A 21,729-nucleotide genomic window follows, 5' to 3' on the forward strand; every position below is an offset into this window, starting at 1 on the left:
TTGTTGCAACCGAGGTATGCAGAAGAGTATCTCTGAACATACAACACATTGAACCTTGAGGCAGATCGGCTACAGCAGCAGAAGACCACACCGGGTGCCACTCCTGTCAGCTAAGAACAGGAAACTGAGGCTACAGTTCGTACAGGCCCACCAAAATTGGACAATAGAAGACTGAAAAAACGTTGCTTGGTCTGATGATGAGTCTCAATTTTTGCTGCGACATTCGATGGTAGGGTCAGAATTTGGCATCAAAAACATGAAAGCATGGATCCATCCTGCTTTGTATCAACGGTTCAGGCTGGTGGTGGTGGTGTAATGATGTGGGGATATTTCATGGCACACTTTGGGCCCATTAGTACCAATTGAGCATCATGTCAACACCACAGCCTACCTGAGTATTGTTGCTGACCATGTCCATCCATTTATGACAACAGTGTACCCATCTTCTGATGGCTATCTCCAGCAGGATAACGCGCTGTGTCATAAAGTGTGAATAATCTCAGACTGGTTTCTTGAACATGGCATTGAGTTCACTGTACTCAAATGGCCTCAACAGTCAACAGATCTTAATCCAATGGAGAACCTCTGGCATGTGGTGGAACGGGAGATTCGTATTATGGATGTGCTGCTGACAAATCTGCAGCAACTGCGTGATGCTATCATGTTAATATAGCCCAAAATCTCTGAGGAACATTTCCAGTACCTTGTTGAATGCCATGAAGGATTAAGGCAGTTCTGAAGGCAAAAGTGGGTCCAACCAGGTACTAGTAAGGTGTACCTAATAAAGTGGCCAGTGAGTGTATATTAATATTAGAATGTTTTTTTTTTTACTTCTTAATTAACTAGATTTATACACCCTATAATAGTTTCTGATCTGTTACTTAATGTTCCCATTTACATTGTTTAACACTTACTTTTAAACTTGACTTTCAACATATTTGACATCCTACTATGGATGTCAAATCAGTTCCAACACTCTTCAAACTATTTGTTTTTTATGCAACAGAAAGGAAAATTGTCGATTGTTGTAACAAGCAGGGGCGTCACAGTGGGTAGCACGATTGCCTCACAGCAAGAAGGTCACTGGTTTGAACCCCGGCTAGGTCAGTTGGCATTTCTGGTGGATTTGCATGTTCTCCCCATGTTTGCGTGGGTTTCCTCCGGGGGCTCTGGTTTCCCCTACAGTCCACAGACATGCGCTATAGGTGAACTAAATAAGCTAAATTGGTCATAGTGTATTTGTGTGAATGAGGCGTATGGGTGTTTCCCAGTGTTGGGTTGCAGCTGGAAGGATCATCTGTGTAAAACATATGCTGTGGCGACCCCTGATTACTAAAGGGCCTAAACCAAAAAGAAAATGAATGCAAAGCAGAGGGTGAATAAGCTGAATTTTCATTTTTGGGTGAACTATCCCTTCAACGCATTTTTGCAATAGAGAACACAATGCATTTGTGTACACGTAAATGCCATCTGTAGCCAAATCTGTTCATTACATGCACCACTGAAAAACTCTACAGCTTAGAAGACCATAAAAAAACAAATCTCATTAAGAAGCAACTGGAAACTTTTAAAGAAAAACTGCATTTTTTCCAGCAGCATAGCAGCGACACGTGAGGAGAGCAGGACAAAAAAGCCCTATGTGCCCTCCCTCACACCACGCCCTAAACAAACACAGCACATTATGGGTGCTACGCCAACTGACTGTGAGCTATGAAATAACACAGCAACGCATTCTGGTCCCGCCTCATTACCAAAGTGCACTGAGGGGCGTTTACCGATCTAAAACTATGACATCATCACCTCATCCTTTAAGAACAGCCAATAATGGAACAGCGATCTGACTGAGAATATACAGTGCTTAATATAGCTTTTTAGAAGCATATCAGTGTGCAAATAAATGTTATATTTACATGCGAGACACACTCTTAAGGGGATAGTTCACCCTAAAATTAAAATTCCACATCATTTATTCATCCACCACTTCAAAACTGATCTGAGATTCTTTTTTTTGTTGAACACAAAAGAAGATATTTTGAAAAATGCTGAGCCTGGCTTTTTTTTTTGCTAATACATAAGTACTCCAACAACCAGCTTTCTTCAAAATATCTTCTTTTGTGATCAAACAAGAAAGAAACCCATAAAGATTTTATGATCACAAAAGGAAGAATAAATATTTGGGTAATTTTGATTTTTGCATGAACTATCCCTTTAAAACAAAAGGCACCAGGAAATTACACCAGAGAAATCCAAAGAACCATTTAAAAAAATATTTATATATATTTATCTAAAATACCCTTTTCCACTTTCCACAAAGCCTCCATGATGTTAAATGTTCTTCATGAAAGCATTCAGGCCAAAAGAACAACCTTTCGTAAAACTCTCTCTTTCGATCTCTATTCATTCTTGTATTGTTAACAATCCCATCGCTGGCATTTTGATCCGTGGGTGTGACTCTAATCACGCCATGTTCTCTCTGCAGCGATCTGATGCTGCGCCATCACACAGATCAGCCCAAATCTTCGCTGCTCGAATGCTCTACCTCTGCCCCACCCCATATGTTCTCAAACCTCTTTGCAACCCAGCACTCCACTCCCAAACAAGGGCCCGAGCTCAGAGCCGGCAACCAGACTATTTATACAGTCTGCATGAGCTGATGTTGAAGAGGGCTCTGTTGTGGGTTGAAACTGCACATGTGCATTCTCACCCCTAGATGGCAGTGTAAAGGGCAAAACACAGTGGGCACACCCACCAGAAAGTGTGGTAAACAGGGGCTTTGACAGTTATGCCAGGATCAAACCCAAGGTTGTCTTTTAACTCCTTGTTGCAAGGCACTCATTCTTTCTAACTTTAGGGTCCTACCTCCAGTGTTGGCAGTGTCACATGTCTCAGCGGCTGTGGTGCAGTTCTGCCAGAGGTCTGAACTGCTGGTGGAGTTCACCACCCATGCCTGTTGAAGGATGCAACATTTATTAGCAACTATCCACAATTTTTCCTTCAGCTTTTATAGTTTAATTTATAGAATCTTATTTAAAGGTTTGGCTATCATATATATTTACATTTTAACAAGATAGATAGATGATAGAGGAATAGTATAAAAGTTATACTTACACTGACTATAGTGGATACGAGGAGCAGAACCAGTGCTGCCACATGCAAAAACAACGATTCCCAATAAGAGAGCAGCATGATGTTTCCTTATGGTTCTGTACAAACATCGATAAAGTACATTAATGACGAGTTATAAGTATAATATAGGCCTTTACTAGTTGATGCTCTTGAAAATAGATTTTTTAAGTTAAAACATCAATACATAGTATTTTTTTTGTGTAGCTAATCAAAGTTTGATTTTATAATATAATATAATATAATATAAATAATATAATATAATATAATATTATAATATAATATAATATCGTTTAAAACATAAGGTCGAAAGCGATTGATGCGCATGCTGTCTTTTAAAATAAACTTTTGTCTAAACCATCAAAACTTTCTAAGGTATATTTATGAGTTATTATGAACACTGTACGTTAATAAACGGTAAACGGTCCTTCATCAATTTACGCGCAAAACAGATTCAAGGCATCAATGTGGCTTATTTTATCTGTATGCAAGATTTACCCTCCTCTCAGGTTCACTCCGAACTTTTTTACACTCATAAAACGCAACGTACTTTTGCACTGCAATATAAATCCAACTTACTGCGAGCAAAGCGAAAGTAAGTCCACAAAAATTGGATGAAATCGCCGAAATGCAGGCGCGCGACTCGTGTCAACAATACTGCGTATTTCCAAAGTCCAAATCCCTGCGACTAGATTAATGTGCTGTACGGAGCAGCAGCTTTAAAGAGGCTCATTATGGAAGTGCTACGCCCTTTTTTCTTCGTGGCTACGTCAGGGCGCGCCTCTGTGACAGACTGTTCCGAACATATCCAGAGCGCGCACTGAGCGCAGGAAAACCACCGGCCACTGAGTCATACAAACTCAACCAGAGCTGTGTTTGGTTCTCATGGAGACCGGCGTGAATGAAAAAATATACACACAGACACAGCGTGCTAGTAAGTTTGTTAGCCGGGTACTTCTTGGAAGTAAGGTTGTCTGCTATTCTGCTATATATAGTTTGACCAACTAAAATATTTTCTACTTATAATGGTGGTTAATGAAAATAATAATATAATAAAATAATTATTTATTATTTATTATTATTAATATTATTACGATTTGTTTAAATAAACCATGATATAATGTGTATATAACTATATAATAATAGTAAAAATAATAATTATATTATGCTTGTTGTGTTGTTGTATTATTATTATAATAATAATATAATAATAATAATAATAAATCATATTAATAATTAATTGATTCATATAATATAATAATGTATAATTAAGTCATGTTAATATGCCACTAAATAGAATATGATAATAATAATGATGATAATACTAATAATAATAATTCATTCATTTCTTTTCGGCTTAGTCCCTTTATTGATCTGGGTCGCACAGCGGAATGAACTGCTAACTTATCCAGCATATGCTTTAGGCAGGGATGGCTTTCCAGCTGCAACCCATCACTGGGAATTCATACACACTCATTCACATACATACATACACTACGGGCGATTTAGCCTACCCAATTCACCTATAGCGCATGTCTTTGGACTTGTGGGGGAAACCGGAGCACCCGGAGGAAACCCACGCCAACACGGGGAGAACATGCAAACTCCACACAGAAATACCATCTGACCCAACCAAGGCTCAAACCAGCGACCTTCTTGCTGTGAGGCGAATGTGCTAACCAAATAGATTTATATACTCTGAGCACTGCTTTTGTGTTGTCTGAAAATAATTGTAAGCACGTCTGAAAGCATAAGATCTTTCGGTTATTTTTATGCAGTGCAAAAAAAAAAAAACTAAGACAGAAAAATCTGACTTTCCATCGTGACTGTATCACTTTAAAGCGGAATAATATCTTTATCCCTCTTCACAGTTTGGTTAAACTCCAAACGCATGATCATAACATAATTACAGCACTTTGACTTTGTACTCTGGATTGTTTGTAGCAGTTCCTCATAAAGGAATACGTATCCCCTCTCACTACTGTATACACTCTTTCAGATGTTCAAATAAACAAACAGAGAGTCATCATGCTTTTAAGTGGCTCACTGGGAAGTTACGCTATGTTCCTTTTCTTTGGTGGTTGCTATGAGAGCGAGTGACACAAACTGGTGAAATGGTCACTCTCAGTTCTCCCTGATACCCTGTGTGTGTGTGTGTGTATGCGATGCCAATGATCAGGCCTTTGGGAGGCCTCCAGGAATGTGCCGAATTCCTCTACAAGAGATTCCCCTCCCTTCCTTTCTCCATCTCATCAGTCGGCAAATAGGAAGTCAATAAAAAAAAAGGAGGGCTGGAAAACACTGAAAGAGTGTTGAGTGCTCCTCCTGATATCAGAGGTAGTTCATAGCGTGCCGATAATAAGCCAATAACAAAGACTACTAAAATGATTTCTAATACTTGCCTTATTTTTTTTAAATAGATCCAATTATTCATAATTTTGGCTTCTGTATTGATTTTGGAAGTTTGCATAGCTAAATTATAAATTAAAATGTTGAAGGTTTAAATCCAGAATGGTTATGAATTCTACTTCAGTCTTATCAGGGGTTCAAGTGTGTTGTCTGAGGCTCTTCGTGTCATTGATTGCATTTGAACGATGTCACGGCTTGCTTTGCATAATATTTAACTAGAATTTACATGCTGTAAACATTTAGTGTGTTCATTGCAAACAAGAAATATGCTTCAAGTTCAAGTATACTTAAGTAATGTTGAAGTGTGGTTTATTATAAACTAATTTCGAGGATCACGTGCTTATGATCAACACGGCTGGCTCCTCATTAGCTCCGTAATGTGACCATTAGATGATTACGGAAGCATTATAAATAACCAGAGTTTTTCACTCCACTTTATCTTCGTCTTGAAGCTCTCCCCTCCTTCCACCCCTACTTCCCTCCTCTTTTTTCCGATAGGGCGACACGGTGGCCCAGTGGCTAGCACTGTTGCCTCACAGCAAGAACACCGCTGATCCACCCTCCTATCGGGCTGGTTGGTGTTTCTGTGCGGAGTTTACATGTTCTCCCCCGTGGTTCGCGTGGGTTTTCCCCCCGGGTCCCCCGGTTCCTCCCACCGTCCAAAAACATATACCATAGCAATAGATTAGAACCAAATTATCACCAAAAACAACCCTAGTTTACACTTCTCACGCGGGCAACAGCAGGGGAGTTCTCGAGACCTACCTGAGCTCGAACTCCTCTCTCGCCCTTCTAAACAGGGAGGGAGCCCCAGGCTCGAGGATATTACGAGCTCAGGCTCTCCCGGGACAGCATGCCAAAAACGCTTTATTGATTATCAGCTAAGTGTGAACTCTTGAAGTGTATTTTAAGTATACTTATTAGCATACACAGTTGAAGTCAGAATTATTAGCCTCCCTTTGATTCTTTTTTTTTTTCTTTTTAAACATTGCCAAATGATGTTAACAGAGCAAGGACATTTCACAGTATGTCTGAAAATATTTTTTAATTTAATAAAAAAAAACATTTCACCCCAACATTCAAAATTATTAACCCCTTTAAGCTAATTTTGTTTCGAAGTCTACAGAACAAATCATTATTATACATTAACTTGCCTAATACCCTAACCTGCCTAGTTACCTAATTAACCTAGTTAAGCCTTTAAATGTCACTTTAACCTGAATAGAAGTGTCTTGAAAAATATCTAGTAAAACATTATTTACTGTCATCATGGCAAAGATAAAATAAATCAGTTACTAGAGATGAGTTATTAAACTATTATATTAGAAATGGTTGAAAAAATCTCTCAGTTAAACAGAAATTGGGGGGAAAATAAACAGGGGGGCTAATAATTCTGACTTTAACTGTATATGAACTAGTAGTATAGTTGTGAATAATTCAAATCTCTTGGAAATAAATTGACCAACTTTTAGTATATAAAAGTATGCTTTTGACAGTACTATAGAGTAACATTTAGTTTTGAGGGTCTTGTGTATTTTTGCTTTATTTTCTGATGTTGAAAAGTTACCTGTCACTTTTACTGACCTTCGTTAGTTGTTTGAAACTATGTATTGTTTGGATTGCCTAAGACAGTAAATTACGGTACAGAAACTGTAAACATTTAATGTGTTTGCTGCAAACAAGAAGTATTCTTCAACTAATTTAATTAAGTATACTTAATGTTGAAGTATATTTAAGTATACTTCTCTTATCAACGTCTATGTACTAGTAGTATACTTGTAAGTATACTAAGTAAGAGACTTGGTCCCTTTTAGTATACTTTGAGAGTACTATAGATGTCACATTAGCTTATGAGTTTTTTTTTTTTTTTGTATATTTGCTTTATGGGACCTTGTTCTCTCTCTGCTGTTAAAAACTTTTACTGACATTTTTTAGTGGTTTTGAAACTATATGTATTGTTTGGATTGGTCATATAGAGTAATTTACAGTAGAAAAACAGGGAATGAGCTGCCGGTACATTAATTTAATTCCATGTATTATTTACATTACAATATATTGTTTAAACAATTGAAGTCACTTGTTTAATTGTGGTTAACATTTCAACATCAATAATTAAGTGCAGTAAATATTCATCATCAATAGGATTCATCATGTTTTTGGTCCTAGTCCACTGGGAAACTATTTTCACATATCTTAAATAAATAAAATAAAATAAGAAACAAATTAAGTTAAATTAAAATTAAAAGAAAAAACAAAAAAAGAAAAAAAAAGAAAATAAAAAATGTATTAAATAAAAAATAATAAAAAAATAAATTAATAAAATTACATTCATTAAATTAAAATTAAAATTAATATATAAATAAAATAATATAAAAACTACAAATAAATAAATAAAATAAATAAATAATATAAAAACAATAAATAAACAGAATAAAAAAAATAAAAGAAATGTAAAGGAGTTTATTAAGGAATATTTAAAATGCATTCCTACTGACCTGTAACGGATGACAATGCAACTGTATGATGTACATAACCATGTACTCTTCAGTTTCTCTCTATCTTACATTCTCATCTTCGGTTTTTGGTTTGTTTCAATGTGTTTAATACATGTGTTTCATATTTGAGCCAAACCCCACCAGAAGAACCCATTCAAAGTAGACCTACTGTGTCTTGCTCATTCAAACAAAGCTGTCAAGAGTGAACACACTCTGAGTTCCTTTCCTCTCTTATTCACCCATACATACAGTACATATATAGGACATGTAAATAGATGAAATGTATGGATTTTATATGCAGAGATTGATTGTTCAGTAAGTTCAGGCTATGGAATATGAAAGATATGAACTTGACTGATTCAACACGCTGCGTTGTTGCATATCTGTGAGAGTCCACACAGCAGCGTGACAGTGGCTTGTTGTTCTTGCTTATCAGCCATTGACTCAAGCAAGGAGCAATAATCCCTGTGGTACTATGGAATGTTCTGGCGTTTCCAGTTACACAAACTGGAGATAACATGGGGAATGCAAGCTTGACATGAGTGTAAATGGGGCCTTGTGTCCTCCATTATATTTGACTTTGCTTTGCTCAATCGGAGAGGACAGCTGAGATGTTTAACTGCTCTTTTTAAAAAACTTTATGGGACATTTATGAGTCCAATCATTGGTTCTTGGCTTTGCAGCTCTAAAAATATGGAATATTTTCTTTTTTCTTTTTTTTTTTTTTGTAAATTGCATGTAATACAGCAGTAATATTGGACATTGAGTTTCCAAATACTGGATTTCTATTATTTCTTATTTTACAAATCATTGTGCATTTATTTTATTTTATATATTTTAATTCAAATTTTATTTATTTATTATTATTTAATTTTATTTTATTTTATTTTATTTTATTTTATTTTATTTTATTTTATTTTATTTTATTTTATTTTATTTTATTTTATTTTATTTTATTATTATTTTATAGCCTAGTCCATGATTTATCAGAGGTTGCCACTGTAAAATGAACCTATTTTATTTTATTTAATTGATTAATCAATTTATTTATTTAATATTTTATTTTATTTTATTTTATTTATAGCCTAGTACATGATTTAACAGAGGTTGCCACAGCAGAATGAACCGCATTTACTTATTATTTGTTTATTTATTTTATTTTAGCTGCTATTTTAAAATGGACACATTCAATTTTATAGTATTAATAATTTCTGAAGTATTAATAATTATTTACAGTGCATAATGATTATTATTTCAATAATTTATTTTACTTTATTTTTCTGCATGAAAGCTGCTATTTTGAAATGGCAGACACATTCAAATTTATAGGCAAAACTCAAGTATTAATAATTAAATTGCAGTACATAATGATTATTATTTAAATATTTAATTACATTTTCATTCCATTGCAGTCTGTTGTCTAACCATACAAAACTAAAAGCATAAAAACTGGCAAATTGAATAATTGTAAGACAAAACGAGGGATTTTGATCAAATACCATCAGCCTGACTTTGACAGGTCACTTATTTCCTTTAATGGCCTTTATTCTCTGTCTGCCAGACTTTCAAGTCTGCAATATTAAAGCAGACACACGCTTTGATTATGCATTTCCATTAAGTGAACAAAGCTGCACTCATTGAGTTATTTTGGCTTTCAACCATCACTGACATTTTCCCCTAAATCCCAATCTCCCAGTCACTAAAAATGCTGAATTTGCACTGAAATATACCAGAAGGGGCCCCTTACAGCAAGAAGCTCCTTGGTTCAAGTCCCGGCTGGACCAGTTGACATTTCTGTGTGAAGTTTACATGTTCTCTCCGTGTTGGCGTGGGTTTCCTCCGGTGCCCCGGTTTCCCCCACAGTCCAAAGACATGCGCTATAGATGAATTGAATAAACTAAATTGCCGTAGTGTATGTCTGTGAATGAGAGTGTATGGGTGTTTCCCAGTACTGGGTTGCGGCTGGAAGGGCATCCACTGCGTAAAACATATGCCAGAATAGTTGGCAGTTCATAAGCCAAAGGAAAATGAATGAATAAATGAATGAATATACCAGATGTATGCCATATGTCTACAGTATATACAGAAATAGTAACTGCTAATGGATCTTAGTAGTTTTTTTTTTCATGCAGTCCCATATTTGCCATTGTTTGAAAAAGTCTTGTAGAAATATGCAATCCATGTCTCAAAGAGCTGAACGACACACACGCATACACCAACCACCTGACCATGTTCTAATGTTACACTCTACAGCCATTAGGAGTGTGTGATTTATATTCGTGAGTCACTATGGGACAAGGCCAGACTTAAGTGCAGGGGTGTGTGTTTTGGGGTGACTATGTGGGTTAAGTGTTTGTGTGTGCCCACATTTAAGGAGATTTATCCTCCTTTCAGGTGTGTTTGGGTTTGTAAAGTGATTTTGACTCCTTGACTCTAAATCCCTAAGACATAGAGACCAGAGACAGCATGTGTCTGTGATAAAACTGCTTGGCTTTCTCCATGTACACATAGTATACAAACTCAAGGACACTTTTTTTGGTGTCTGATGGGCTCGATCATTTATTACAGTTTACAGATACTTGTCATGCCCTGGAATAGCTTGGGTTGGAAAAGAAAGACAAATGAAAAAGTAAATCATGACAGGTCATGTGTTAAAGGGATTTTGCTCCAGTTCGCTGGCCTGAGCCATAACAAGGGCCCAGAAGCATCATGAGCCTGGTATTAAGATGAATTATCATTAACGTGATCACAAGTGTACACTAAATATAGATGTAAATGGAATCTGTCCACTTTTTTCCACTTCCAGAAGTAATCATATATGCATTTGATATGATTTTTACAAATTATTTTTATGTATTATTATTTATTAATATTATCATTAGTAGTATTTGCACTATATAGTAAATGTTCATGTAGTTGAATACATAAGTATGGGTAATATATATTATGATGTCACTTATCACTTGTTCACTATAAAAAATATTGTCCCAACACAAATCGATTAAGTTAAATTAATTAAGTGGATTAAACATAAAACAATCAAGTTGTCCCCCCCAAAAAATCAAGAATTGTGTTAATTCAGCTCATTTTAAATGATTAATATCAACATGCAGCAAAAAAGTTTTTTTTTTCTTTTTTTTTGAGTGTAATGTTGAAAATTATAATATTAATTTACATTTTTTAAAGGGATAATTCATTCAACAATGAAAATTCGGCCATCATGTTTTCACCCTCTGTATAGTTTCAATCCTGTATACAATTCTTTGTTCTGCTTCACACAAATAAAGATGAAGTGAAGAAAAATGTTCGTAACCAAATGATCTGGCCTCCCTATATTTACTGCTATAGCTGGAAAAGCAAGTACTGGGAGTAAATAGGTGGCAAGATCGGTTTGGTTACACGTATTATTCCAAATATCTTTCTGTGTTTAGCTAAATATACAGGGTTGATTAAGATTAAAATAACCTGAGGGTAAATGATGGCAGAATTGCCATTTTTGGGTGAACTAATCCATTAAAAAATTTAATTTCATAAATTTATACTGCATGACTTTCTGCTTAGATTATCTCTTAAAGGGACAGTTCTCCCAAAATTGTAAATGTTACTATTCCCATAAGTGATTCTATCCTTCAATAATTTTTCTTTTTTTCTGTTGAAAAAAAAAGAATATATTTTGAAGAACGTTATAAACTGGTAACCACTGATATCTAGAGTAGAAAAAAAGTCAATGGTTACAGGTTTTCGGCTTTTTTCATCTTTTGTGTTCAACAGAAGAAGGAAAGTCAAGTACAAGTGAATGGTGTGTAAATGAAGACAGAGTTTTGGGTGCACTGTCCCTTTAACATTTTAATAATATGACTAATGCTTTACCCTTTCATATGAGACACGTTCTCATATCTGGCAGACCCTTTGTTTCCAAAGAATATTTTTTTCTCTCCTCTTGTCAGTGCACCATGGAGACTTGAGACAAACACTCATTATAGGATTTATCAAAAAAAAAAAAACACAGCACATTTCATAAGTAATCTACCCACATCTTATTTTTAACCACAGGGAAAAACAAAAACATTTTAATGACAGGGTTACCTCAGAAAGCTTATCTATTGTGATGTGTCGGTGGGTTGAATTAGTTGGTGAAATTGGTATTGCATTAAAATATCAGGAGACTCATCAGGGTTACCAACTTTACATTGAGTTTGGTGGTGAACGTTACACTGTTGAGGATCTACCACAGAATTATTATCATGAACAAATAAATAACACTTAAAAAAAATAAAGGGCAAAATAGTATTTTCTAAGTGAGTTAGTGTGAAGAACATTCTAAACATAGAATATATAATTGGTACTGGAGTAGTATATTGAACACAAGGTCAACTAAATCATGAGACCATAGTGTTTAAAAGAAACTCCAGACGCACATGATCTCTGTTACCCTGGTGAAATCCGAAATGCGTAGGTGAAGTTTTAAGGAATAGCCATGTCAATAAAGGCTTTTTAAGATTTTTCCCCACATTTTTTGACTGCCTGGGACTAATTTTTGCTGTTTATTCTGATGAATCCCTTATCCAAAGAGCACCCTAAGCACTTTTTGTTAGATTTAACATTCTAAATATGAGTCTTTGTGGAATGGAAAAATTGTATGAATGTTTACTGTTCTTCATGGAGCCATCAGTGCAAAAACGCATTAAAAGAAAGATTTTAAAGTGATGTTGTAAGAACCATTTCAGGATTCCTAAAGATTTCAGTGAACAATTTTTGTAATCCTGAACAAGCCCTTGATGGTTACAATTGGACAAATTAAAGTCCAAATATACTACAAATGAGCAAAACATGCTAAGTGTGAGCATGGTGCAAGGTTATGGACTCTTAAAAAAAAAAAAAAAAAAAAGATGTAAATGTTCCAGCATGACTACAATTCTTTACTAAATCTTCTTATATTACCCGGTAAGTATGTCTATAAATGCAACCAGATTCATAATTTATTATTTACTGATCTATTAATGTTTTGTTCAGTTTCTCCATTTGAATGAATTAGTTATGTCCTACCGCCACCTTTTGGGTGGATTTAGTTTGATATAAGTACTACCTTTTAATTAATAATGCTACAAATAAATTCATAATCTAATAATACTGAATTTAAATGCAGTCTTATCAGTGTTATTTTTGCAATTGCAAATTTTTTTAATGATTTTTTTTTTATTAAGAGTCACATACCACATTTATATTCTATTTAATTAATTTCAATATTAAATAGACAAATGTTTTATGTTCATGAATACAAAACCTGTTTAGGAAAAATGTCAAAGAACTGAGCAGTAGAATGTGGATAATATGAATATGTTTGTGAATCAGCTGTCCACTGTATACAACCACAGCAAAACACCCACAATTTTATTTATTTTTTTTTCTTCAGGACACAAAAAAATAATAATAAAAACCATTCTGACATAAAAAAATGTGCAGGACCCATGTAAACATCTGAAATCTTTATTTGACAAATACAGACAAGTCCATACCAACTTCCTCTGCAGTAAAGACAGCAACACAAAGCAATAGACTCTGTTTAAAGTCCCATTTTCTTGGTTCAAGCTGAAATCTGGCTAATCTGTAAGTTTTTTAGATGTCTCACCTTGAATGCAGACAACAGAAAACAGTCATAGTCACAGTCTAACTATTTCTGTAGTAAATATACAGCTGACTGGGTGAGTTCTTTATGGGGATTTCTGTGTAGGCGGACGTAACGATACACTGCGTGGAGTGAAACCGGAAAAGGGAAAGGGGTCTATAAGACTGGTTTTGTGGTCCATGTTCACACTTATTTCTCATAGCATGAAAACAAATTTAATCTGAAGAACCTTTTCCCCTTAAAATAACCTTTTGTGAAATGTAAAGTTTCTTTGGATGTTAAAGGTTCTTTTAAAAAGTGTGCATACAGTAAAGGCCGTAAAAAAACAGACTGTCTGTGGGAATAAAAACAGTCGACCCTTTTTATCACTCGAGGGATGAGAGTCAATAAAGGTCTTTTCAAGGACTGCACAGATGTTTGCCTGCTATTATACTCATTCAGACCTGTCATCATGTTTTCATAATGAGTGCTAAAGCTCACGCACACACAGCACAGAGACTGTGTACAATATTATACACACTCCTGACACAAGCATATAGACTTTTATTCGTCTATTTGCCGTTTCGTCCTCTTGATCTCACTTAGTTCCCATTCCGATGTTGTGTCTCACACTTCCTGTCGTTTCCCTGGAGATGAAGCCATAAATAAACGCCAGCCGATGGTATAAAAGCAGAGACTGGACTCTTGAATCATTCCACAGCATGATTCAGCAGGAGACAGAGATCATGAGAGAGACTTTGTCTACAACTTAAGCTTCCTTTCATTGTCAACTGGCTGTCGATATGATGGTCAACTGATCAATCAAATGGAGCCTTCAGACATTCCAAAATTTCTATTTATCATTTGGTACAATGCACTTATTATATACACACGTTTTTACATTAAACTTATATTGTTACATTTATCTGCATGTAATACATCTGTAATTACATTTAGAAATACACTGTTGACCCCTTCCTTAAGCCTTTACTCAACCTTAACCTACCCATACCACTAAACTTGTCTCTGACCTTACCTGTATTCAACCTCAATAGCCCCAAAAGTGTTGTACAATACAATATGAACACATTAAGTACATTGATGTAAGTACCTATTTTTTAAGGTCAACGATATTGATATTTAATATTTAAATAAGGACTTGGGCTAGAATTGGTATGGCTAATTCCATGGCATTGTTACTGTTCGCATCACAATGTTTACAATTGAGGAATAGCTGAAATTTAGATATAAACTGTAAAAATTGCTGGGTTGCACACAATCGATTTGTGTTGAAACAACATGAAAGAATTAAGGTAACTTATTAATTTTTACAAATTTAAGCAGACGAAACATAAAACAATTAGGTTGTCCCCAAAAAACCCTCAATACTTTTGTTGTTGTGGCTCATTTTAAATAAGTAGTTTGAACAAACTCCAATTTTTTTTTTTTTTTTTTTTAGTGTAGTAATGGATGTTTGGTGGTAGACCAATCACAATAGACTGGTTGGCCATCAGACCAATCACAGTAAGAACGGCAGGGTTTAGAGACACTGGATCTTTGAACCAATCAGTTTAGACACTCAAGAGGCAATACTGCTTATTATGTGAACATTTGTGTGTATATAGATATAGTTGAAGTGAAAATTGTTAGCCTTCATTTTATTTGTTTTTTACATTTTATTTTATTTTGTTTTATTTTTTACAAATATTTCCCAAAATATCTGTAAGGAATTTTCATATTATTTCCTATATTATTTGTTCTTCTGGAGAAAGTCTTCAACTCTAAAAATATACCTAAATTAGCAGTTTTCCATATTTTGTGATTCATGTTTTTATTTTATTTTGTATATTTCCCTGTTTATTTATGCTGTTTAATTGCATTATGGGACCTTGATCTTTCTTCCAGCAACTTTAAACCTTAAAAAGTTTTTAAAAAGTGACTTTTATTAACAATTTTATTAGTTTAAAGTGATATATTGTCTGGGTTAGGTTAGGTTACTTTACTTTATACCAGAAGGTAGATTTGGTTTGCAGTCAAATCCTTATTTCATAACAGTGCCACACAAAAAACTTGCATAGTGACAACAACAAATAGACATAAAGACATTAAACAAAAAAAAAAACAATAAAGATTAAATAATCACTTCAGGTGTCCACCCCCCAAATAAATGTTTAAAACAATCCATAAAATTTAAAATATACAAGTCACAGAAATACCTCTGCTTTAGTCTAGGCCTTATTAAAATGTCTAAGGGCTGCTGGTATGAAACTATTTTTGTATCGTTTAGTTCTACAACTTGATACTAAAAACCTGTGACCAGAAGGAAGAAGCTGAAACTCTGAGTGTGGGGGAGGGGCTTGGTGTTGTATATTATTGTACAAAAACCTTGTAATAACATAAAATATACTGGCAGTTTATTACAAGGTTTTTGAATATAATAAATTATATATATATAATATAATAAATTATAATAAATTTATATTTTGAATAATATAAAGAGAAATAAGTCTGTAAAATAACATAAAATATACTGGCAGTTTATTTTACAGACTTATTTCTCTTTATATTATTTCTTATGTTATATTATTTCAAGCTACTAAAATGGCCGTCAATAAAATTCTCTTTGTTAAACGGTAGAGTTGAATATTCAACATCAATTCACAATCGTAAATAACTGGAAAACACTTGTCAATTACAAAATACCAAAACTGTTAATTAGATATTTTTTACAGTGTAGGATGTGTACCTATAGAAGGCCTGTAAAAAGTATGTTTATTATGTTCCTTCCTTTTTTTTTTTAAATATTTTTTCTGTCGTGCATGTGATGTTAGTTATAGTTGATAGAACTGTGTGTGAATGTTAAAGGGCTGATAATCTTGTGCAACCCTCACATCGTGAATGAAGACGTTTGAGGTCACACAATCAATCATGAATGGCAAGGATTCCCCTTCTAGCCGTTGTGTTGTGGTTTTAACTGCCGCTGAACAGAACAGTTGGCTCAGCATATCTTGTCTACTTCAGATTTCCTGTTTTGTGCTACGAATGCCAGGCAGCAGCTAATCATTTTGTGGTTTCAAGGACAACTTCGTCCTTCACTTTCTCTCTCCTTTTTTCATTGTATCTGTACAGCTGAATTGTTGTAGAATGAGAACTATTTCCTCTCACAGAATACATCCTTTAGTTCAGCCCCGCACTCAGTCAACCCTGAGCTCATTATTATTGGATATGCCTGAAATGTATTCTATTATGTCATATAGACTGGCGCCACTGTTACTATGGTTTCAAGTTTAAGATATGACAAAAAAAAGGTCTTTCTGACCAAATAAATGAGTGATTGTATATAGTTTTGTGATACTCTTCCAAAACAACTTTACATAGATACAAGTGATGATTGGCAGGCGATGGCTAAGCTCATTAAATGATAATCATTCATTCATTCATTCATTCATTCATTCACCTTCCTTAGGCTTAGTCCCTTTATTCATCAGGGGTCATCACAGCTAAATTAACCGCCAACTTATCTAGCATATGTTTTACACAGCGGATGCCCTTCCAGCTGCAACCCAGTAATGGGAAACATCCATACACACTCATTCACACACATACATTACGGTTAATTTAGTTTATTCAATTCACCTATACCACATGTCTTTGGAGGACATGCATGCCAACACCTCGAGCACATGCAAACTCCACACAGAAATGCCAACTGACACAGCTGGGACTCGAACCAGCGACCTTCTGGCTGTGAAGTGACAGTGCTAACCACTGAGCCACCGTGTCGCCATTAAATTATGTTTCTCAGATTTTGGTTTAACAATATGGATTACTCTGGCTACTGAATCTTTCTAGTTCAGTAATTCATCACTCTAGTGCCCTTTTCATAAGGTGACCCCAGATGTGTTGTGTTCATTTTGGTTCAATCTAGAGTCTAATGGGAATAAGGAAGAAAAATGAATGTATATATTTGTGTTTAGCCCTAGTTTTGGGGTTGGTAGAGTTGTGTGTTTTTTAGTTCTACTCCATTTATTTATTTATTTTTTTGTTCATGTGACGTCACTTTACACTATGACTATGGGCTCTATTTTAACAATGTAAGTGCAAAGTCTAAAGCGCATGGGGGAAAAGCATTAAGGGTGTTTCTGAATCCACTTTTGCTATTTTAAAAAATGGTTTGTGTCCCGGCCATGGCCTAACAGGGTTGTGCTTATTCTTATAATGAGTTATGGGTGTGTATTGAGCATAACGTGCATTAAAACTATCAGAGTCTTATCTCCAATTCGCTTTAAGAGTCAGTTGCGTCACACTATGGCGCATTTTCTACTTGCATGGTGGACTTTGTAAGTGGAAAAACTGAATGCTTCACTAGAGAGAAAACAGTTAAACAGACCATCTGCGTGAGGATAAAGAACAAGTCTTCTCCATTAGGTCTCTTTACTTTCTCTTTACTTTACTCTTACTCTTTACTCTCTACTTCTGTGGAGTAAGAAACAGTGGTAGACTCACTCCACTGAAGACATCCATTAGCCTACATACTGTATTTGTTTTCGTTTGTTAAGCGCAAAGATTTGTTTCAAAACTATTTCTAAATTCAGTTCTAATTTTTGACAAATGAATAAATGAACAATAATCATGAAGTGTGGTCAAACGACTGAGTTATATCCAAACACATGTCCTATTCTTATGCTCCATATGGTGATGCATACATCTCCAAAACCTGACAGGAGGACAAATATAAACTTGTTTTTATTAAAACAAATATAAATGTGCATATAATAAATAATACTACTAATAATAATAATAACATTAAAATGCAAATTGTAATGCATAAACTGAAAAAGCCCCCCGAGAGGAAGAGGGCATGGATGCAGTGGTTTTTATATTCATTCATTCATTCATTCATTCATTTTCTTGTCGGTTTAGTCCCTTTATTAATCCGGGGTCGCCACAGTGGAATGAACCGCCAACTGATCCAGCACATTTTTCCCTTCCAGCCGCAACCCATCTCTGGGAAACATCCACACACACTCATTTACACACATACACTACGGACAATTTAGCTTACCCAATTTACCTGTACCGCATGTCTTTGGACTGTGGGGGAAACCGGAGCACCCGGAGGAAACCCATGCGAATGCAGAGAGAACATGCAAACTCCACACAGAAACGCCAACTGACCCAGCCGAGGCTCGAACCAGCGACCTTCTTGCTGTGAGGCAACAGCACTACCTACTGCACCACTGCTTCGCCTGGTTTTTATATTGATGTAGAAAATTAATTTTTTAACAGTTTAATCGTTGAATTTTTTCATATGTAAAGAGATTTGTGTATTGCTATACATCCTGTGTATTAATCAATATGTAAGCGTTTAGACCCGCATAGGCGAATAACTAACGCACTCTTCCCTGGACTTTAGACCAGCTTTTCGATAGTCAATGGCGCGGTCTATTTCAGTTCCTCAAAATAGCAATGCACCAACAATGCGCCTTAACACACCTCCTTTTTAGACTGGCACACAAAGTGGTGCAAACGGATTTGCTATTCAAACAAAATGGCGCAAAACGTCTAAATTACAGTTGCGCTAGTTTGATAATAGCAACAAATCATGCCATATACATCTTGCGCCTTATTGCACTAGGTGTATGATAGGGCCCCATATCTCCATGTTTAAACATCTTCAAGTGTTTTAGATATACTGTGGTGCAGATTAATTACCATATTCATGTACATGGCATAAGTACTTAAACTAATTCCATGATACAATTCTAGTACATGTCCAAAAACAATGATCAGTATTCATTTTCAGTATTAAAATAATCTAAAAATACCCTAGTTGTGGTTTCATAGTCTAAATGCATGCTTGTACCAATAAAAGTGCTAAATATTTTCTTCGTAAATCCACAATGATAAATGATTAATATGTAAACGAATACCATAATCCCTGTGTAGCCATGCGTCTTTACACAAAGATGTGATGATCTAAAGAGAGGACTCTAATGAGAAAAGAGTTGGCTGGCCTGTCGGAGGTTAAAAATAAAGCCTGAATATGTCAAGACTGTAGTGAAGATTCCAGAGTACATTCTCTGAGGACAGGGTTAAGAGGAGAGGGCTAAGGCCAGTTATTTCTGTGTCCACTGAATCATATGTTTTGCTGAGAGGGAGAAAAAAAAGCAGCTAAAGTTTGAGCTTGAGGCATGTGGTCTTGAGATAGATGTAAAGAAGAAGAGCGAGAGAAACTCTCCTCTGTCAGTAAGTCTAATTATGTAATGTTGAGAGATTTCCAGAGCTCGGTAATGTGAAAGACACAATGGCTGAAGCTGTTTCAGAATGAGTGGGCTCTTGGTTGCTTTCTGGAATGGAGAGAAGGGAGGATAGATATGTCAGAGGAGTGATAATTGAGAATGGAAACGCCCTCCTTGTCTTTAAGGTCATGAATATTTTCTGCTCCAAATGGCATTTGCTACATTATTAATTGATAGAGAATTTAAAAGGTTTTTGTTTTGTTAATCTTGCTTTATTTATAGTTTACAGAACACAGTGCTAAAATAAACCGGGTTTCCACTGCTATTAAAGAAAGCAGCAACAAATTAGAGCAAAATAAATTCATCAATTCATTTTCCGTCAGCTTAGTCCCTTTATACCACAGCAGAATGAACCGCCAACTTATCCAGCATATATTTTACACAGTAGATGCCCTTCCAGCAACAATGCAGTACTGGGAAACCTTTATACACACACATTCACACACATACACTATACAGCCAATTTAGTTTATTCAATTCACCTATAGCGCATGTCTTTGGACTGTGAGGGAAACAAGAGCACCCAGAGGAAACCCACGTCAATGCAGGGGGAACAAGCAAACTCTACACAGAAATGCCAACTGGCACAGCTGGGACTCGAACCAGAGACCTTCTTGCTGTGAGGTGACAGGTATAACCATTGAGCCACCGTGTTGTCGAGCAAAAGAAATTGATTAGTAAAAAAAAGTTATTGGACCCTCAAGCAACTGAATGAAACTGATTGTGAGTTGTTGAATCATTCACTCAGCTGAATTGTTTAAAAACAATGATTCATTCTGAAATAAATCAGACTTTTGAATCATTGAATCTTTATCAACCGAATTACTCAATTACAGAGATTCGTTCAGAAACAAAACAGACTACGAATCATTCAATAAGAATCTGTAGTATCAAAGCAACACATTATTTCTGGTTACTTCATCTCTTATTGCATCGCCAAGTAAAATAGTTCCATACGTGTCCAGTAAGTATTTTTGAACAGCGTAGTTGAGTGAATGATTCAATAACTTGCTTGTCTGTTTTATTCCTAATTCCTGAATTAATATTCCTGTATTTTTAACGATTCATTAAAGTGAATATTTTGAAGATTCACCAGATTTTGTTTTGTTCCTGAATTAATCACACTTAGTAATCAAATCATCAATTTACTAAGCCTTAAAAAATTCTATTTAATTTCTGAACAAATAATTTTTTTTCTTTTACATTTAGATGCCAATTTTGAATGATTTACTCATTTAATGACTCGCGACTCTGAATCGTTCTTGGAAAAAACAAAGAGTGTGTTGTTTTTAAACAGTTTAAATTATTAATTCCACAGGACATAAGTGTGTTTTGTTCCTGAATGTACAGTATGAGTGTTTTTGAATGATTCAGTTGAGTAAATAATTCAACAACTCGCATCTACTTCACTCTTGAATGATTCAGTATTTTGAATGATTCATTGTCTGTTTGTTCCTGAATGAATCTGAGTAATTGATCTGTTCAGTCTGTAAGGATTCAGTGATTCACAAATATAATATGTATCTGAATGAATCAGTGTTTTTGATCAATTCAGCTGAGTCTGTTTCATTCAGTTGCTTGAGTGAGCGATTAATTGATTCACTAAACAGTCTCTTTTGCTCTCATTTGTTAAATGAAATTCCCTGCAGTGAATAGTTTTAGTGATAAATGTTTTGTTCAGTGGTTTTGAACAAAATGCTTCAGTGATTGAGTGTGATATTAGACACCACTTACTGGTGTCGCAATATAACTCACAGAATATCCCCAGATCTTGGAACATCACCAGACTAACCAT

At 35.2% G+C, this 21,729-nt stretch overlaps 1 pseudogene; it reads right to left on the reverse strand.

Annotated features, from left to right (window-relative positions):
• LOC130238106 (peripheral myelin protein 22-like) overlaps positions 1 to 3,849 on the reverse strand; it is a 12,458-nt pseudogene extending 8,609 nt beyond the window's left edge.
• Positions 3,850 to 21,729: the final 17,880 nt, after the last annotated feature.

Source organism: Danio aesculapii, chromosome 12, assembly GCF_903798145.1.
Source record: "Danio aesculapii chromosome 12, fDanAes4.1, whole genome shotgun sequence".
Taxonomy (NCBI): domain Eukaryota; kingdom Metazoa; phylum Chordata; class Actinopteri; order Cypriniformes; family Danionidae; genus Danio; species Danio aesculapii.